Source organism: Octopus sinensis, linkage group LG5 (genome assembly GCF_006345805.1).
Source record: "Octopus sinensis linkage group LG5, ASM634580v1, whole genome shotgun sequence".
Taxonomy (NCBI): domain Eukaryota; kingdom Metazoa; phylum Mollusca; class Cephalopoda; order Octopoda; family Octopodidae; genus Octopus; species Octopus sinensis.
In genome coordinates, this window is record NC_043001.1 from 45218085 (window position 1) to 45237664 (window position 19580).

At 33.8% G+C, this 19580-nt stretch overlaps 1 protein-coding gene and 1 long non-coding RNA gene across 12 annotated transcripts in view; one reads left to right on the forward strand and one right to left on the reverse strand.

Moving 5' to 3' along the window:
* LOC115212426 (sorbin and SH3 domain-containing protein 1) overlaps positions 1-19580 on the reverse strand; it is a 504251-nt gene that overhangs the window by 136025 nt on the left and 348646 nt on the right. The gene's annotated exons all lie outside the window — the stretch shown is intronic.
* LOC118763657 lies at positions 8844-18626 on the forward strand. Its single transcript, XR_004999426.1, has 4 exons — positions 8844-9131; positions 10092-10987; positions 14270-14274; positions 18616-18626. It is a non-coding gene; the product is annotated as an uncharacterized LOC118763657 (long non-coding RNA).

The window sequence follows — 19580 nt, forward strand, 5'->3', positions numbered from 1 at the left end:
TGAAGGGAAAAGTATCTAACTGTACAATTCAAATCAAAAATTAAATGCATGATCCTCCAGCCTTGACAACAGTAGCTCTTGATAGGAATTATTAATAATATGGACTGTGACAACCCATTCAAACCATGCCATCATTGGGAGCAGACACAGGAATGATGATGGTAGATAATATTAAAGTCCACAATTTGCATTAATATTTGTAAGTTCTGTGATTTTAGCAAAATCCTGTACATTGTTGCAATAAAATATTTTGACTCTTGCCTAAAATCACTTGTAGTATATTTTAGGCTCTGTATCCTTAAAACAGACAAAAATTTGTTCCTTATCTCAACTGAGAAAAATAATCTCTTTTTGATGATGATGATGATGATAGAGAGAGAGAGAGAGAGAGAGAGAGAGAGTAGAAAATAATGTAAGCATTCAGAGAGAATCACACAAATATCATCATCATCAGAGATCAACTATAGACATAAGTAATTGCTGATATACCAAAAGACATGAGGATCATGCCTGGAATAGCAGCTGAAGTGGTTTTTAGGTATTTGCTTGAGCAGCAATCTACTTACAAAATGTTTATGTGGCTGCTTGACATGCTAGAAATAGTATTTAAATCTTCCTACAATCATATCCTAACATTTAGTGAATACAAGTGTGTGTGTGTGTGTGTGTGTGGTAAATGCATATGCACATGTTAGTAGTGAATGTATCAGTGCACAGTGAATACATCACTATCAAATCAATGCTTGTATTTAGTGCATATAAGTGATGTGGATGAATACAGGTGAGTGTGAAGTGAATGTATATGTAGTGAATGTATGTGTGTGAGTGTATAGTAAATGTATTATTATTTAACCACAGGTCAGCACTCTGATCAACAAACCTCTGATCAAAGTTGTAGTCAGCCAATAATTTTTGCTTTTCAGATGCAGTTTTTCAAAGAACATATGATCTAGTCTCCTTTTAAAAAACAAAAGTGGTCATGTGTGGATTGGAGAAAATTTGGCTACCATATTTGTAAGTGGTCAAGTGGCAACATACACATCCTACATTGGCTAAATAGTGTGTGTGTGTGTGGTGTGTGTGTGAGTGAGAGAGAGAGAGAGTGAGAGAAATAGGTGTCTCATTACAGTGAACAATATCGTAAGCTGTATATAGTTAGCAAAACAATGAAGTAGGAAAAAATGAAAGCCATGTTAACCTAAACATGCAATTGAGAGATATCATCTTCCTATATATAGTTCTAAAAAGTTTAAATTAAGATATGTAAGACTAGTACATGTGTTAGAGAGAGAGAACTTAAGAGAAAAGGAGTAAATATATGATAATGTCATAATAATGAGTCAGCAGAGCATTGAACAGCAAAGCAGAAACTTCCTCATATAAATGGAAACAGTCATTTTGATGTCACAGTTTAGCTACCATCTTAACAAAAAGGATGAAAAATTGTTATAAATTGTGTGAGAAATATATTCTTCTCTGCCAGAACTTTATTTTACCTTTTATCAGAAAAGAAAAATAGACTGGAAAAGGGAACAATCTTAGTTTCATGCTGTTTTTTATCTTTTTAATCTTTTAATTGCTTTAATCATTGAACTGTGGCCATGCTGGAGCATTACCTTGAAGGGTTTAGTTGAGCAAATTGACACCAGTACTTATTTTTAAAGTCTGGTACTGAGTCTATCAGTCTCGTTTCCTGAGCCACAATGTTATGAGGATGTAAACAAACCAACACCTGTAGTAAAGCTCTGTGTGTGTGTGAGGGGCAAACACAAAGAAACACATACATACAAACATGCACACACACACACACAGAGGGTTTCTGCCTACCAAAATAACACACACTGGTTAACCTGGAGCTATAGTAAAAGACACTTGCCCAAAGTGTAGCACAATGAGACTGAACAAGAGATCACATGGTTGCAAAGTGTGTTTCATAACAGAAATTGATTTCTTCCCAGTAATGGTGATCACAATGTTGTTATGACTGTTGTAGTTTAACTTTAGGTCAACCCTGACCAAGCAGACTTGTAAATCAAAAATATTAAAAAAAAATCCATGACCATCCATCTTCTTCAGGAAATGTTGGACTGACTACATACTTTGATTATTTGTTTTTCTAATTAAAGATAGGATGTTGATGGTGTGCTTTGTAAAAGATTTGGCCAATACTTTTTGCAGATTGAGTTATTATGTATGCTCCTTCTTTGATTCCCAATCAAAATGTTTTATTAATGCTGATGATCACCAAATTATTTAGCATCTAAACAATTAAATGTATCATCTCGTACACATTAAGCAGTTCATTCAGCACCATTTCAGCAAGTACAAAGGCTATGCTACAATGATAAGGCCCAACCTGTATAAAATTTTCTTTGGTACTTACAAGAAAATGAAAACAATACTCATCATTGACTTTTATCATCTTTATCCCTCACCATATATTTATTTCTAGTTAATCTTTTAATGCGCCATACATTGAATATATAACAATAACTTACATATTTATTTATGTTTATCTAAGAGAGTTTTCTTTGGAAGCAGAGAAAAATTTTCATAGTGTTCAATTCGTTAAAAATCTATTTAAAACATTCATCTTTCTTAAGCAAGAATATTGAGATTAAAATCACTTTTGCTGGCTTACATGAGTCTTAAGTATTAACTTCTGCAATAGCCACTTATACTGTGTCCCAGTTCAACTAAGAGCTTCTGCTCCTTGTGACAAGTAGGAAGAGACAGATATTCAGTAATAAAATCAGTTCCCCCCATTAATACACAAATTCTCAAATTCACTAAAGCTATTACACAAAAGATAGAATAGAAAATTAATGAAATATAATGAAAGAACAACAACAAAATAAAACAATGTTTATAAAACAAAGGCATTGTTCTAAAATAGTGTTTAAAAAAACTCTTATAAAAATGTTTTCCACATATAACACCACTTCATGTTATGAATTTTGATGGTTATTGACTTTCTTCTTACAAAATATAAATGAAATATGGACACTAAAATATTTGTTGATGGCTTAAGTGATTTTTCAGCATTTTAAAGAAATGAAAATATATGATATTGAGTTGGAGAACCTACCATTAAAATTATCACCCAAAATACCAACTACACGATTCTAAGAAGTGTGGGAGTGAATAATTTAAGGAATAGTAATTCTTTCTGTCAGTCATTTCATATACTTCAGTGAAACTCAATGCTGCTTTGAAAGACACTTCTTATTCTTTTATTCTTTCTTTATTTCTTGTTCATACATCAAACTGTTTTTGTAAGGTAAGAAGTACAGACAACTAAACTGGTATACCTAGTATATACTGGTAGTTATTTTATCATTTGTATAGATATTGAAACACAGCATGTCCAAGTTATATGGGAACAAAAATTGCAAATGAATGAAACTAAATACTGTAGTTAACTCTAGAATTAATAACAGATCTAAGTACAAGCCAATGAAAGAATCTTTACACTTTAAGTTTCCACTTATTCAAGATGTATGTAGAAGTCATAAAGCTATCATTGTTAATTAGACCCAGGTTAAGCATTTATTCTAACAGTGTATCTATGATTACATTATCAGATGTTCTCTTCTAATGTGATTTAAGACAGATTTAGCTACTATTTCTAATAGATGGTGCAAAACAGAAAACAGAGGAGCCTTTATAAAACTTGAAAGTAAAAAATTCAAATTTAGGTATATCTTTATCTTAGGGATGAGCTGAAGACAAATCAGGTTGGTGTATATTCTTTTCTATTCTAGGCACAAGGCCCGAAATTTTTAGGGAAGGGGCCAGTCAATTAGAACAACCCCAGTACACAACTGGTTCTTAATTTGTCGACTCCAAAAGGATAAAAGGCAAAGTCAACCTCAGCAGAATTTGAACCCAGAACGTAAAGACAGATGAAATACTGCTAAGCATTTTGCCCAGTGTGCTAATGTTTCTGCCAGCTTGTTGCCTTTTTTGCCCAGGTTGGTGTATATTATTTCATATTGTAGATATGATTGTTATAAGCATAACATGCAAACTTAGGTCATGACAAGCAGATAACAATAAATTATGAAGAGCAGTAGAAACTGGAGGAAGCTACACTAAATATCTTGCAGTATCTAATTATATCCCTTATCATTCATAAATTCAAGCCCTACTTGGTCTGACTTAGCCTTTCCTTATTCCAGAGCCGATAAAATAATTACCCACAATTCATTTGACTATACATCCTCCCACAACAAAGTTGTGTCTTTATACCAAAGCTACGCATCTATATTATTATTGTAACTGTTTTGCTAGTAGAATTGATAGAACAGCTTATTAAATGCTTTGTGTGGCATTTAGTTATATCTTTTTAAGTTCTGAGTTCAAACTTATTCCTTCCAGAATCAATAAAATAAGCACCAGTTAAATACTGGTAGTCAATTTAATTAACCATAAACTTCCCAACAATAACAACTTAATGATTTTATACAACCATCTTGGATCAAATTTAACCCTCCCATCCAAAATGTATAGTCTTGAGTCTGTGCTAGCAAATGCCACTGCTGCGGCGGCAGGCGGTGGCAGCGGCGAGATGGCAAGCTGGCAGAATTGTGTGCCAGACAAAATGTTAGTGGCAATTCTTCTGGCATTTTGCATTCTGAGTTCAAATTCTGCCGAGGTCAGCTTTGTCTTTCATGCTTTTGGGGACAATAAAATAAGTTTTGTAACCTCACAGATAAAATTGAATAGAAACAATTAATTCACTCAATATCTTAGTTGTAGTTTGTTAGTGGGAGAATAATCCCACTTATATTGTAAAAAAATAAACACCAAGCTGAGACTAGGCAAGAGCCAAACTTCCCACAAAGAAAAGATAAAAATTAATTTTATACATTCATTTTAAGAAGTTCTTAAATAACTGTCCATTGATTGCACATGGACTACTTTAATAATGTTAAATGTAGACTAATTCATGTTGGTGAAAAGAAAAAGACAACATGCCTATTTCTGCTGGTTCATAAATGCTTCAACAAGAATACTAGGTTCTTAACAATAAGTACCAGCCAACCTCTTCCTAAAATTAATGGCCTTGTGCCAAAATTTGAGACCATTATTAGCGAATCAAGAATAGGTTTTGAGATTTGCCTGTGCTACATTACAGGTCATAACATATGATAATTCTCCTTGAGAATTTAACTATAGTTAGGATTGTAGGGATAAAAATTTTTTTAAATTTAAAAAAGACAGTTTTCTCTTACACTCTTTTAAAATTTATTTATTACAGAAATATGTGGAAAACATTGCAAATGAGGGAGGTCTTGACTAAATGAATCAATGGCGAATATCTAAAAATGGATGAATCTAAAATAACAAAAACATGTAGGCAGAAGAATGAGTAATTCTTCTATCCAACTTAGAATTGTATACCAGAAAGAAGTTATGAATATAACTATTTTCCTATCCTATTAACTACAATAGCGCACACAAGGTGAATGAAGATATGTAAAGAATGCACACAAAAGACTTTGTTTTGCCATGGTAGCCACATAGGTAAAGGTAATTAATACTATTGCTGCACTGTGTTATCAATTTACAAAGTTAAAAATACAGGGAAAAAACTTACATACAGATCTTGAGTGGTATAGATATATTCAAAAAACCTTACACACAGATTTATGACTTCAGATTCAACCATAAAACACTACTGTACAAACTCAGTTTAAAGTACCACTATCAAACTACAGAGGAATCCCGTAAATCTCTGGATGGAAAATATTGATGATTTTCAGAAAATGTGTATGGGATGTGGGTCTCTAACACCCTTCTTTCAGTTTTTGGAGGGGGTTTTTGAGTTTTTTTGTTTTTTTTAAGTTGTGAGTCTGAAAGAAAGGACAGTGCCCATGACTTTCACAGGCCTCCCAAAACTAGTAAGCTGTATGTTTAAAACTGTTGCAGATCAACACTTGCAGAAATTGGTAGGGGGAAGATTCCAGAGGACTGATGTTGTGGGAAGGTGATTAGTGCAGAGCTAGAGGAGTTGGTGATAAGATGTGGAAAAAAGATTGAACAGGAGAGACAAGCCAATTCTAAGGAATGGAGGCCGTGATAATGATACTAAAGACAAAGAGAGGAGACAGCATACCTGTGGGTCATGCCTGTTATTGATTTAATGCCAATCAACCAAGTGACCTTTCTTTGGATGTAATCTAAGTACAGCTTTGATGTGTGTACTCTAGATTGCATATAGATGATGCAGAACTGGGGAGGACTAGGGAGGAATGATAGGTTGTATCATCTGTATAAGAGTGGGCATTGCTGGACAGAGGGGCAAAAAAGGTAATTGAAGTATAGAAAAAGGAAAGCAGGGAACTAAACAACCTTGGGGCACAAAGTCAGCATTGCAAGCTAATAAAATGCATATACACTTTTCCTTTCACTTGTAGTAAAAGGAAGGTGGGATCACCACATATCCCACTAACCAAAATTTGCCCTTATCCTTCCTTCAGTCAGCATGAAATTTGTTTTATCCCTTGTAGGTTTATCATCAACTTGATCAGGCTTTGGTTAATCCTTCAAATTACTATAAAGTTTAGGCACTCTAGAGTGGAAATTTTTGATGAAAGACTTCCAGTTTTATATTTGCCTCCAGTCTGGGCTCATAATCTTTTTGTATGTGCCCTGACGGTTTCCTATCTTTTCCAGAGCTCCATCTTCCTGTTAGTACAAGACTGTGAGGTGAAACTGCTGTCTGTAACTTCTGGTTGGCATTGAGCTGAAAGTTAAGATCCCTCAGCATCCTAGAGCCAAGTCTCATTGGCTCCAGGTGCCAGTGGTTCTGTGAATGAAGTGATTCTATTTGCTTTCACCCTGGCTATTCTTGGAGCTGTGATTATGGCTTTGCAACCTCAGAGTGATCATAGTTATCTGCTGTTGTTTAATACTATCCATCTCCCTTACTGATTTTCTTTGTTTTGGGCAATAGATCCTGGTGTAAACAATTAGGCGGCCTGCCTTCAACAACCAGTCTGAATAACCTCCTTCCAACCCCACTTTTTAAAGAATCAGAGGCATATAATTTTCCCCTTCATGTTTCTTGCACAAGTTCTTTGGACAAGTAATCATTCACTTTTATGATATATCACTTCTACACTTTCTTTTGTCCAGAGTTTACACATGTCCAATAGCTCTTTTTAGTCAGTAATGCTAGAAAAAATAAATTGGTACTGGTAGTGCTTTTGCTATTGTCATTTCAGTTTACATTTTTACAATTTAAAAAAAATCTTTTTGTGCCCCCTCAAACTGTTTCTGTTTATAGCTGTGTCTACAAAATTTGCTAAGGCAGCATGTTCACTGCTACTTCCATTATGATAAACACCAATACTACAGAGGTGGCCATATAGAACCACTGATAATAATAATGAGATTAATGTATGCTCAGGACAGAAAGTAGCAATATGTCAAGTAAAGAAAGACAGTAATGTAAGCAAGAAGTATATGCACAGTACACAGAATAAAACACAAGAAGACAGAAAAGTGAACAGTAAAAGAGGCATAAAAAAGAAAGGGTGCATAGGTGCAGTAGTGGTGCTTATGAATTTCAGGAAGCATGGAACTTTTGAAGGATGCAATGTCCTGATACATAACAAAGCAAAATGAATGAACAATGCAAAATTATCAAAAAATAAATATGTACGCTATAAAATCCTTTTATCTTTTTACTAGTTTCAGTCACTGGACTGTGGTCATGCAGGAGCACCACTTTGAGAAAATGTCAAAGAATTTTAAAATATTCCTAAGCTCTTTGTTGGTGGGGAAAATGGAAACAATGGAGCAGAGGTTTAGTTGATTTCATTAACCCTAGCACTTGACAAGTATTTATTTTATCGACATCTATAAGGATGAAAGGCAATGTCAATCCCATCAGAATGTAAAAATGATGAAACACTGCAAAGTGCCAAATAAGGATATATTTTCTGAACTTTGAGAATATTATTATTATGAATAATAATAGTACTGTATTTTCTGACATACAAAATTTACAACCAGACCAAAATTTACAATCAGAAAAGGTAGGTCAACTTATACACTAAGACAACTTTGAAGGACCAAAAATTTCATGTGAAATACAACAGGATTTGGAAAGATAACAACAATGTTTGAGTGTTTACACTACATGTTTATACTATAAACTAAGTCAACATGCATACCCCAAAATATAGCACCAATAAATATTTCGTAGGAAGGTAGCGGCTGACAATAATCAGTAAATCATTGAACAAAATAGTTACATCTCTTTGTGTTCTGAGTCAAAATCACACTAAGCTGAACATTGCCTTTCATCCTTCTTGGATCAATAAAATCAAATCAATATCATCATTACTAAAATTGAAATTAAAGTTGAAAAAAAAATAGATAAATAAGAAAGAGGACAAGGTGGCAGTGTTATATCTACATTTATATTTTAATATTTTCTGATAATTCAGTTAATTCTATGGTTCGGAACAACAGTGGAGAGCTACTACATCTGCCGGCTGAAGTATTTTGTGTAAATAACAGAGGGCCATCTGGTCAATGAAAATGTCTTCAGTTATAGCAAAACCATAAAGACTTTTTTGATATTACAGCTATAATGAATACTTTTTTACTGCACAAGTAAATATTGAGGGTTCTTTGTTTTCTATTTGACTGTTTGCCTTGTATTGAGTCAGAGAAACTAACCCTAATTTCCTTCTTGACTACTTTCCATTTTACCCCAAATCCAGCTGTTTATGGGGAGTATTTTATCAAACCTTTTGTGCTTTGAAAATACTCCCACCCATACCAACACTGCTTTAGTCATAACCACTGCTATGTCATCAGACCTTAAATTTCTGAACAATATACATAAACAGACTTTTTATCATCACAGCTTAAGCCTTCACTCTTTCAACAACTGGATGATGATGATGTCAGTTTTTTTTTGTGAAGTACTAGCACATGTGAGGCAATGTATTTTAATCTTGCTCCAAATATACACATACACCTTATATTTTTCTTCATGGCAACCACACAATAGAACAAGCTTCCAGTTATTCCTTTGATATTTAGAAAACACTAGTTTCTGTTGATAAGGCAAAAGGCCAGTGGAAGATAGTGCAGTTGACTAGATTTACGTAAGTAATAATACTGATCCTTTAATTTCAATCTTAAATCCAAGGCAATGTGTAAAGACAAAAATGAAATTTTTAGAATCTCTGTATGTCTTTACTCTGTAGATCTTCATATGTGTATATATGTGTAGCTATGTGTGACTATGTGTGTACAGGAGTGGCTATATGTGTGTGCATGTCATTGAGCATACATATGTAACTATATGTGCATATGCATGAGGGACTACATGTCCATCAGCATGTATATTTTCACATCTTCACAAGTGTACTATGCATGCTTACTCTCGTATGTGAGTCTATTCACATGCATGTCTTTGCATGTATAGTGTGTCTGTCTGCGTGGGTAGTTAAACAAGAAGAAACAAAATTTATCACCTATCATGTCAATCTTCTGTAATCAGGAGTGGAGACTCAAACAGACATGATCTGGATGTACAGGGGCGGAGACAGAAAAGGGGGAGGGCTATCTACCACAATGACAAATGTTAGAATAAAGTTTTCTAATACTTCTTCATTGAATTCCCCAATGTAAATGCCCCACCATGTTGCAATGAGTTATCCCTTTTTTTTGCTTAGAATCCTTGGTGACACTTTTTCACCTGCTTCTAACAACTTTACTACACTAAATCATATTTTTAGTAATTTCAGTCAGACAAAATAGAAACATAATTCACAGAAGCATTTATTATATGACTTTATCCATTTTCTTATGTTTTTCATTTGTATCACCACTTCTTCACCACCACCACAGTGCTGAATCTCTGTTTTTCTATTCTACTTCTCTTCCTGCTTCTCATTGAAAGTTTTTTTTTTATTTCTAGTCATTTTATTTCTCTTCCCTCTGGTTCCCTCTCTACTGCTATGTATTCCTCTTTCTCTTTTAGCTTTTTACTCACCACTTCACTCTCTCTCTCTCTCTCACCCTTTCCTTCTGCTTGATTTTCTCTTTCTCTCTTCCCCTAGAATCATGAGCAACATGACAATTTATAGCAAAAAGACTTTATTAATGTTGTGCTGCTGCTGATTATGACATGACAGCTGATTTTAATTTAAGCAAGGTGACAAATTTTTTTATAAATGTAGCTTCCAATTTATGGCCACGTCCAAATATAATTTGTTTTTCAACAAGAAGTAGGTACATGATGCTTCCATCCACAATGCCATGGAAAAAAAGGACTTGTCACAGGCACACATTTGATTTACAAATAGAATATCAATTTAATCAAAATTGATTCCATCACATCAACAGTTTCCAGATGGTTAATGGTCCCTATAGTGTCTTCAACAAAAAATCACTTTGTATGAAAAGCATCAAATACACCAAAGAGTTTCCAGAATAACTTAACAAGAAGACCTAAATAGAAGATTGCAATCCTTGATACAGAAGAATAAGTAAAGAGGTTTAAGACTTTCAAACTTTGGTTGGGTAGCACAAAATTTACAATGGCTGGATAGTTCCCTACTTCCTACTCCTACTGAGACATTTTATAAAAATCAATTTTGAGTTCTGCAATTCAATAAAGTTCATCAAATACATCTGTACATATAATCATCAAGAGATCTAATACTGCAATGTTTGTTCTGACACTGCAAAACAGGTTTGATGAAGTTACCCAAATACCAGCAAGGTAAAGCAATGACAATGCATCTTCAGCAATGAGGCATTCTGATGCTTTTTCACATTTTTTATTCATAAAGAAACCTTAGCATTCAACAACTTGTCCATACGCAAAATTTTCAGTACATTTACTTCACTCATGAAACTGCCACACAAGCATCTCTTATTATAAGGTCTAAGAGACACAATGCTTATAGCTTTTGCAAATTGTAGCAGTATTAGCCCCTTACAGAAACAAAGTGTTCCTGCTGAAAACAAACCAGACATGAAGGATGGCTGTGCCATTGGAAGAGAGTACACTGTATACATGAATGCTTTTTTCTTTGACTTCTCCATAAAATGTGGAGTTAAAGTTCATTTCAAGATCTTTGAATGGTAAAGAGCAAATTTTGCACCACTTATATGCTTTATACTTGGATTACTAGATGATAGTGGCCAGTAGGGTACATCATAATCAGTAACTTCTATATACGACACAGCGAAAAGACCTAGTGTTCTTTTTACTATGCTGTTAAAATGATGGGAACTATCCTTCTAGTCCACTTCAACTCTGGCTAAAAATTTAAAGCATTAAGCTCAGCAAATGTATCCCATCATGGAAATACGGTACACAGATGAAACTGACAATGCAGCCTCCATCAACAAGCTCAAGAATATAAATGACAAAGAACTTAAACAATAACACCTCCCTCCACTTAACTATACTGAATTTAACATTGTACCAGAAATTTTATACTCTTTTTATGTAAATTCCTTGGATACTGGTCAATTTCAGTAGTAGTTACACCTACTGAAGCAGGAACACATATCCATGAATGTGCTCTTATCTCCAGACAATAAGCCTGCCATTTTCCTTAATGGCATGTCAGCTTTGGCGAATTTATGATTCTTGAGATTATCTCCCTTTCTTATATGGAGCTCATCTTAATTGCCATTTGGTAATTATGACACATCTTCATGAGGCAAAGATAACTTTAGTAAATCAAGAATTTATGTTGTATGGTATTTGACATATTTGTATTTGTCTGTGTTGTTCACATACATGCCACTGGTCACTCTGAGTTATTTCTCTTAGCTCACTTTTGTCTACACACACACACACACACACACACACACACACACACACACACAGAGCAGCTGGAAGGTGTACTGGATATAATGCATGATAAATTCATAATTTTGGAAATTTCCTTCATGGACAGAGAAAATAAAGGAAAATCTAGCATTCACTGACTTTCAGCAGCTCTGAATGGGAATGGGAAATAATTTCAAGAAAAAAATACTCCATAATGAATTGATATCCTGAAAGAAAGTATTTTCATTTTAGAGGCAAGGAACAGTTATGGATTCAGACAGAATCTATAGGCAGTCACTGGTGTAGTACTATCTTTCTCACCTCTGAATCAGAGGTAGCTATTTGACTTAAACAAAAAGAGTAGAAAATATACACGACTTGAATATTGAGTATATATTTCCACTATAAAATGGTCTCAAAGGCTATAAGGTTCAGACCTTTTTAATATGAGAGGAAAAAAAGGTTTCTCATACTTGAAAACAAATTCTTTTCTTTGTGAATTAATTTAAAATTTAATCCTATCCTACTAATATCTTACTGGTTGTTATTTTACTGATCTTTCATTAATAAAGGTACAAACCAAACATTATGTTAGAAATGGGTTTTGACAACAAAGCCAGGATTAAGCCAAATAATGGAATGTTGATAAAATTCATATGGAAGACCTACTTTGGGTAAAATTGGAAGACAGTCAAGAGAGCAGGGGTAGTTTCAACTTAATGAACTGTAGAGAGGAATGTAAGAACAAAGAAGAATCAGTTGTCTTGTGGCAAGTGATGGCCACAGGTAAAAGCCTGTTAAAGACATCAAACTCTTTCACAACCCAAGTATGCTGATAGAGGAAAATCTGTTAAAATGGAAAGTAAAATAAACAACCCTGGCCTTTACTTCTACATAGGATATTTGCAACACAGGCAGTAACATATATCAAATATACAAAGTATCTGACAGATTGGATACATACACAAATGCACACATCGGCAGTGAGAATGAGCCAATAAGAGAGGTACAATTTTGTCTCTCAGCCTGCTGCAAATGGTATTCAAACACCAATCATAGCCTACAATCCTAAAACGGGACAGGCACATTGGATAATGTAGTCCTAGAGAAACTTCAACTAGGGAGGAAGAAAAAAAAACAAGATGTTCACCAACAGAATAGCTTTCTGCTAGATCAAAAGCTACAATCAGAAGTTGTCTAGACATCAGCAAAGGAAATATTAATATTTTGGGAATGTTACTTACGAAAATATTCTATAGGCAGGTTCATCTTTTGCATGCTCCATAATTATGTTTCAAACTAAATAGGCCACAAATAAACTCCAGCTTTATGAAATCCTTTGCCCCAGAAAAAATTTATCATTTTACACATGTATGACTTAATTATCTTCAAATTATGTAATTAATTAACTTATATCAAAGGCTAATTACACAAACACATACATACATACATATATATACATACATATATATATATATATATATATATATATATATATATATATATATAAATACTAGTAGCCATACCCAGCCTTGCTTGGATTAATTAATATCTAAACTGTGACACTGTTCAGTTGATCAGGAAATGTTAATTCACTCAGCAATGTTGCATTGAAGGCAGCTAAAAGATGGTTTAAATTACATTTCATTAAAATATGCAAAATAAATAAATATAAACCTAAAATATAATTTTGTTCTTGCAATTAAAAAAATTTTCTCAGACTACACGTTAAAGATATATAAAAATACCTTCCACGTTTGACATTGCAAAATAATAATTTCTAACAGAGTTATGCGGCTTCAAATATAATGGGCAATTATATCGACACCAGTGCTTCACTGGTACTTAATTTTTATCTCTGTCTGGAAGGATGAAAGACAACTCAGAATGTACCACAAAGCATTTTGTCCAATGATTTACTTGATTCTGTCAATTTACATACAACCTTCTATAAAATATCAATTGCAGGGGATTCCTTTTTGTTTAGCTTTGTTTTAACTATTTACTTCTGTTCCTCTATATCTGAAATATATATTAATTAAAACGTTGAGAAAATGTTAACATACCTAATTAGGGAGCATTAAGAGGCCAACTACAAATAATTATACTGAGGGGGGAAAACAAAATTAGTCATTGGCTAATATTGTTTGGGTCAGTAAAGTATGGGAAATAACTCCAGGTACTAACAGTAAACAGCATTATCAGTGAAGCATATCCTTTGCCATACTAACTGAAGTAGTGATGGAAGAATCATTAAATAAATGTACAAGAATGTAACTGGTCCATATAGAAAATTAGAATTGTTTCAAGAATAAATAACTCTGAGGATGGTTTATTTATTGGAGCAAATTTTTTTTTAATAAATGAAAACTCTTTCTGCCACTAATCAGTGAACTATGAAGTAGGAGTGAAACATCTTTTGTTCAGTCAGAGAAACTAAAGTGACAGATTTTGTAATAGCACAACTCTATGACAGAAATAAGATAAGAATTTTGTTAAAGGAAGTACTATTGCAGCTGGATATCATGCCAGTTGCTGCAGAACTTAATTGCATCAGTTAGACAAACTGAGACAAGCAGAGTTATGAGCCTTACTTAAAATCACTACAATGTAAACAAAAGTGTTTTAGTTGTGACCAACTAGTCATAACTAAGCCTACTCAATACATGACTAAATTATCCAACACAGTTTTCATTTTTTTGTTTAAATAGTAGGATGTGATTTGTAGGAGACCCAACTGCTATTTCTTACTACTTCCCAATAAGATTTGTATGAACAGATTGTAGGAAGTAATCTAGAGCCTAAAATTTACAGAAATTGTGTCTCATACAAATTTATTGGAAAAATTAAGAAGAAAAACATAGTTTTAACAACAAAGTATTTGACAAAAGCACTTATTTTAAATTAGAATATGCCAACTATTTTAGATAAAGGCAATACAAATAATGATCTGAGGCAAGAAATTTGTAATGAAGAAGCTTAGTTGATTGTATTACCCTTCAGAACATGGCTCATACTTATTTTATTGACACGAAAATGAATAATAAAGTTGCTTCTAATGAGATATAAACTGCCATGTATTTAGTTTAATAGTCTGTAAAAATTTAGTTTAGTTTAAGGGAAGTGGTAGTATAAATTTCAATATGTAGTGCAACAAAAATATTTTTGAGAGAAAAGACAATAAAATCTACTTAAAACATTGCATATTTCTTGAAATCTGCAACAATGGCACCTAACATTTTGAATTTTAAATCTTCCACTCAACTACAGACTCTGTCATATAATGCCTTTAGCTTATTCTTAGAAGTAGACTCTCACAAACTGAGTCAACAGAATAGAAACCTCTACTCAATCACTCAGCTTACTAGAAAGAACAGCCAAATCACCTACAAAATCGTCTTCAAGAAAGTAAACACAAATTAGATAACATAATTCTGGTATTGGGTGTTGGGGTACCTATAAGGCTGGAACAACTTTGATCTAAATCTTCTTGATCACAGTTTATCAGAGATTAAACATCAGCAAATCTACATAAAAATAGCCAAGGATCGTCTATATGGTCATTTGACCTGGTAGAAATAGCAGTCAAAATCCCATAAAACTGACTCAAATGTCATGGAAAAAAAAAAAAGCAAATGATGGATAATATAGACTGAGATAAACTATATTTATAAAAAAAAAGATAACCTGGTCTCAACAGGAATGCTTATGGTCATACTCAATCAGACCTGACCAGGTGTTAACAGAAAGCTATTCAAATCTTTCTCTATGACTCAATACCTACACACTCATGAAGTCATTAATACACATATTAACTAAGATAGATTTATTAATGGGTTTCTTTTATTAACCATTTCTCTTTAATTACTACTTAATAATTGAAAGCAAACAAATTTACTATTGTTGTTGCTTTCATTTGTAGTTATTACATGAAAAACTTTATATGATATACACACACACACACACATTTCTCCTCTCTCTCTCTCTATATATATATATATATCATCATAGTGTTTACATCTGCTTCTCTAAGCAGGTATGAGTTGAATGAGGCTTTTAGATGCCCTGTTTAAAAACCAGATGCTTTTCTTTAAATAAACCCTTTTAATTGCCTGTTACAGTTTACCAGAATACAATGTACCTATTCTTAACACACACACACACACACACACAGAAGGTTTTGAAGATCATGTCCCACATAATTCATTTAGATGAAGAAATTATTTACTTTAAAACAAGCCCACATACAATTAAGTTCAAAGCATATGATATTGAAATTTTCTTTTGCTATAGAGCTACTTGAATTCAAAGTAATACAACTTCATCTGCTGTGTGAGACTATTTCCTGCTGTCCACTCAAGTAAGAGATTGGTCTTTTTCTGCCATTTAAGATGAAAAGATTGTGATAGAATCATCATACAACACTCCAATTCAATCAATGAGGGAGCCTCTATGCAGCTGATTGCTGTGATAGAAATACCCATCAAATTCATTCAAATCACACTCTACCTTCTTAAAAAAAGGGAAGGATGCATTAGCCAATCACACAAAGACAAAGGAGTACTGAAGAATATGAAACAAACTGTGCACACAAAATCTTCCCTTTGGAATAGTATACCTTTTACTTCTTACTAGTTTCAGTCATTATACTGTGGCCGTACTGGGGCACCACCTGGAAGACTTTTAGTCAAACAAATCGACCCCAGTACTTACTTTTTAAAAGCCTGGTACTTATTCTATTGGTCTTTTTCGCCAAACTGCTAAGTTATGAGGATGTAAACACACAAACACTGGTTGTCAAGCTGTGATGGAGGACAAACACAAGTACACACACACACGAGTTTCTTTCAGTTTCCATCTACCAAATCCACTCATAAGGCTTTGGTTGGCCTGAGGATATAGTAGAAGACATTTGTTCAAGGTGTCATGCAATGGGAATGAACACAGAACCAAGTGGCTGGGAAGCAAACATTTTACAACACACCCACACCTAGCCTACAGTATATTAAAAATAAAATATGTCACACAACCTACACAACAGCAACAATAAGAAAGGACAGAAGAATCTTAACAGACTGAGAAAAGTATATCATCATCATCATCATTATCAATTAACATCTGTTTTCCAAGCTGGTATGGGTTGGATGGTTTGGTGGGCTGGCTAGGCAGAGAACTGCCTCAGGCTTCACTGTCTGTTTTAGCAGGGCTTTTATGGCTGGATGCCCTTCCAAACTCCAACCACCATATGACTTTCAAGAAAAAATGTTCATGAATACTGTTTTCATATTCATATTTTAAAGAAAGAGAGCACTGCTTCCCAACCATGTGAGTCTCAGGTTCAGTTCCGCTGCACAGTACTTTGGGCAAGTCTTTTCTATTCTAGCCCTGCGCCAACAAAAGCCTTGTGAGTGGATTTGGCAGACAAAAACTGAAAGAAGCCTATCATGTGTGTGCATGCATGTGTGTGTGTGTGTGTGTGTGTCTGCGCATATGCATGTGCACGTGTGTTTTCTGTGTATCTTTCTCTTAACATTATCTATGATTGTAAACAAGCATCACCAACATACAAGTGGTGCTGTTCATTTTCAATTTCAACGAAGAACATGTCCATGAGAAAATATCACCTAGCTTTGAAACAGGTGAGGTTTGATGACAAGAAGAACATCTGGTCATAGAAAATTCCCTCTGATGCCAAGCATAGATAAGTGAACATTAAGTGACGATGATGTCTTCTTTATATAATCCAAATGAATTTTTGTAAGGGTGGGTGGGTATTATAATCAACTGAATTTGCTGGACCTTTTTATTGTTTATTTACTTTTTTACAAAATGACAAATGACACTTTATACAGGGACCCAATCTCTAGAAAAATTGCTTGCATTTATATATTAACAAACTTTTTTATTTTTAAAAAATCTTTTTTTTTTATTAACATTACTATAGTAAATACAAGACTGTTTTACAGCTTTTGTCAAATTTGCATGGTGGAGTGATTTTGTTGGAATAATTGTTTTATAAGTGTATAAATGCATTTCTTACAGCTACTAATTACTCAACCATGACATGAGAGTGCAGCTTGTGGTTTGATTATCAATTAAACTGGAGAAACCAAATGTGAATTCTGACATTTTAGGAGAGTCTTTCTTCAAAACTCACCTTTTAGATAATGTAGTTCTTGATACACTGTATGTAGAGAAGAGGAATTAGTTGGTCACTAAATCACCTCTGGTCATAAAGCTTCTTACTCAGAGCTGCTCTGTGGCTGAATAATAACAACTTGGGCATCTCACTTGCTTCAAATGATGAAAAACTGAATCAGTTCTAGTGGAATATGAATTTAGTACCAAAAGGAATGGAAAATTACTGTAAGCCCAGTGTTTCTGCCTCCCACCATCGTCTCTACTCCACTTGGAACATATCAATAAAATCTTGATTTGACATTAAGTCAAAGGATATGGGGAAGTAGAAACTGGAAAGTTGAGTTAATACAAGTTCTTTCAGGAATTCTTATCTTTCCACAGAAAATTCTCAATACTGGAAATGAATCTATTCCAGCCAGATAACAAAGATGGAAGGTACAACTCAGTTAAATGTGAACTAACAAAACAGAAAATGAGAAACCAAAGAGTGGAAAATGTGAAACCCCACCACCACCACCACCACTTTAAAGGAATCTGTTCCAGACATGGAACAAAACATACAACAAAGTGGTTGACTGACACAATTCACTCTCAACACTAGAATCACAGAATATAAACTAAGGAAGACAAAACGAAGAGTTTAGAAATAAGAGCAAGTTCTTTTGTTGAATATATTAATTGCAGCAATTACATTCCTGTCAGCCATGAGAGTGAGTAGGTGGTGGCAGTTAACTATTGCAATCTATAAAATGTGGTTTGTGTTTCCTTCATTTAACTTTAATGGGTTTACAATAAACCATCTTCTAAGATATGTTCTTTCTCTATTTTTGGCATTAGGTATAGGAAAACAAAAATGAGATATTACAACAATGTTGCTGAATGCCATGTACATATTTAGTATGTACAAAATAAAGCCAAAGAATCAGTAAGAATGCAAAACCAAGAAATAACAAATGAATTTATATAAAATAACTACAAAATTATTGAGTTGTATGGATAAGTCTTTCTTATAATAATAGTTATAATAATAATAGGGATACAGGCATCCAGCAACAGGACCTCCGTAATGCCATGATGGACTGTAAAGTCTGGCGTAGCATGGTAAATTCCATTGTCTCGACCACAGTCGAACAATGATGATGATGATAATAATAATAGTAGCAGTGGTAATAAGTATGTAAAATACTGTCAATTACAGAATAAACATGCAATAAAGTTTAGTAGTTAATTAGTTGCAGGTTATAAAATGGGTATATTAATTAATTAATAACTCATTTAATTCACACAGAGTAGAAATACATTACACAAATGACATATCTCTCTTCTTCTTCACACACACACACACACAGAGGCCAGAACAATTTAGTAGTTAAGGTGCTTACATCAACAAGTTTGCAGGTCATATGCTCTAATTTGGTCATAAACATTTCCATTCCACATTTCATCACTCTTCACCTGTTGCACATCCAAGATATTGCACTAAACATTCACTCTATCCCTCTTCTCCAGAACTGCAACTACTTGGAAATTCACTCACTAACTACATTTCTGTTTACAGATATCCAAACTGAAGCTCAACCACATCAATTACCTATGTCTGAGGGGGATGGGGCTGCAA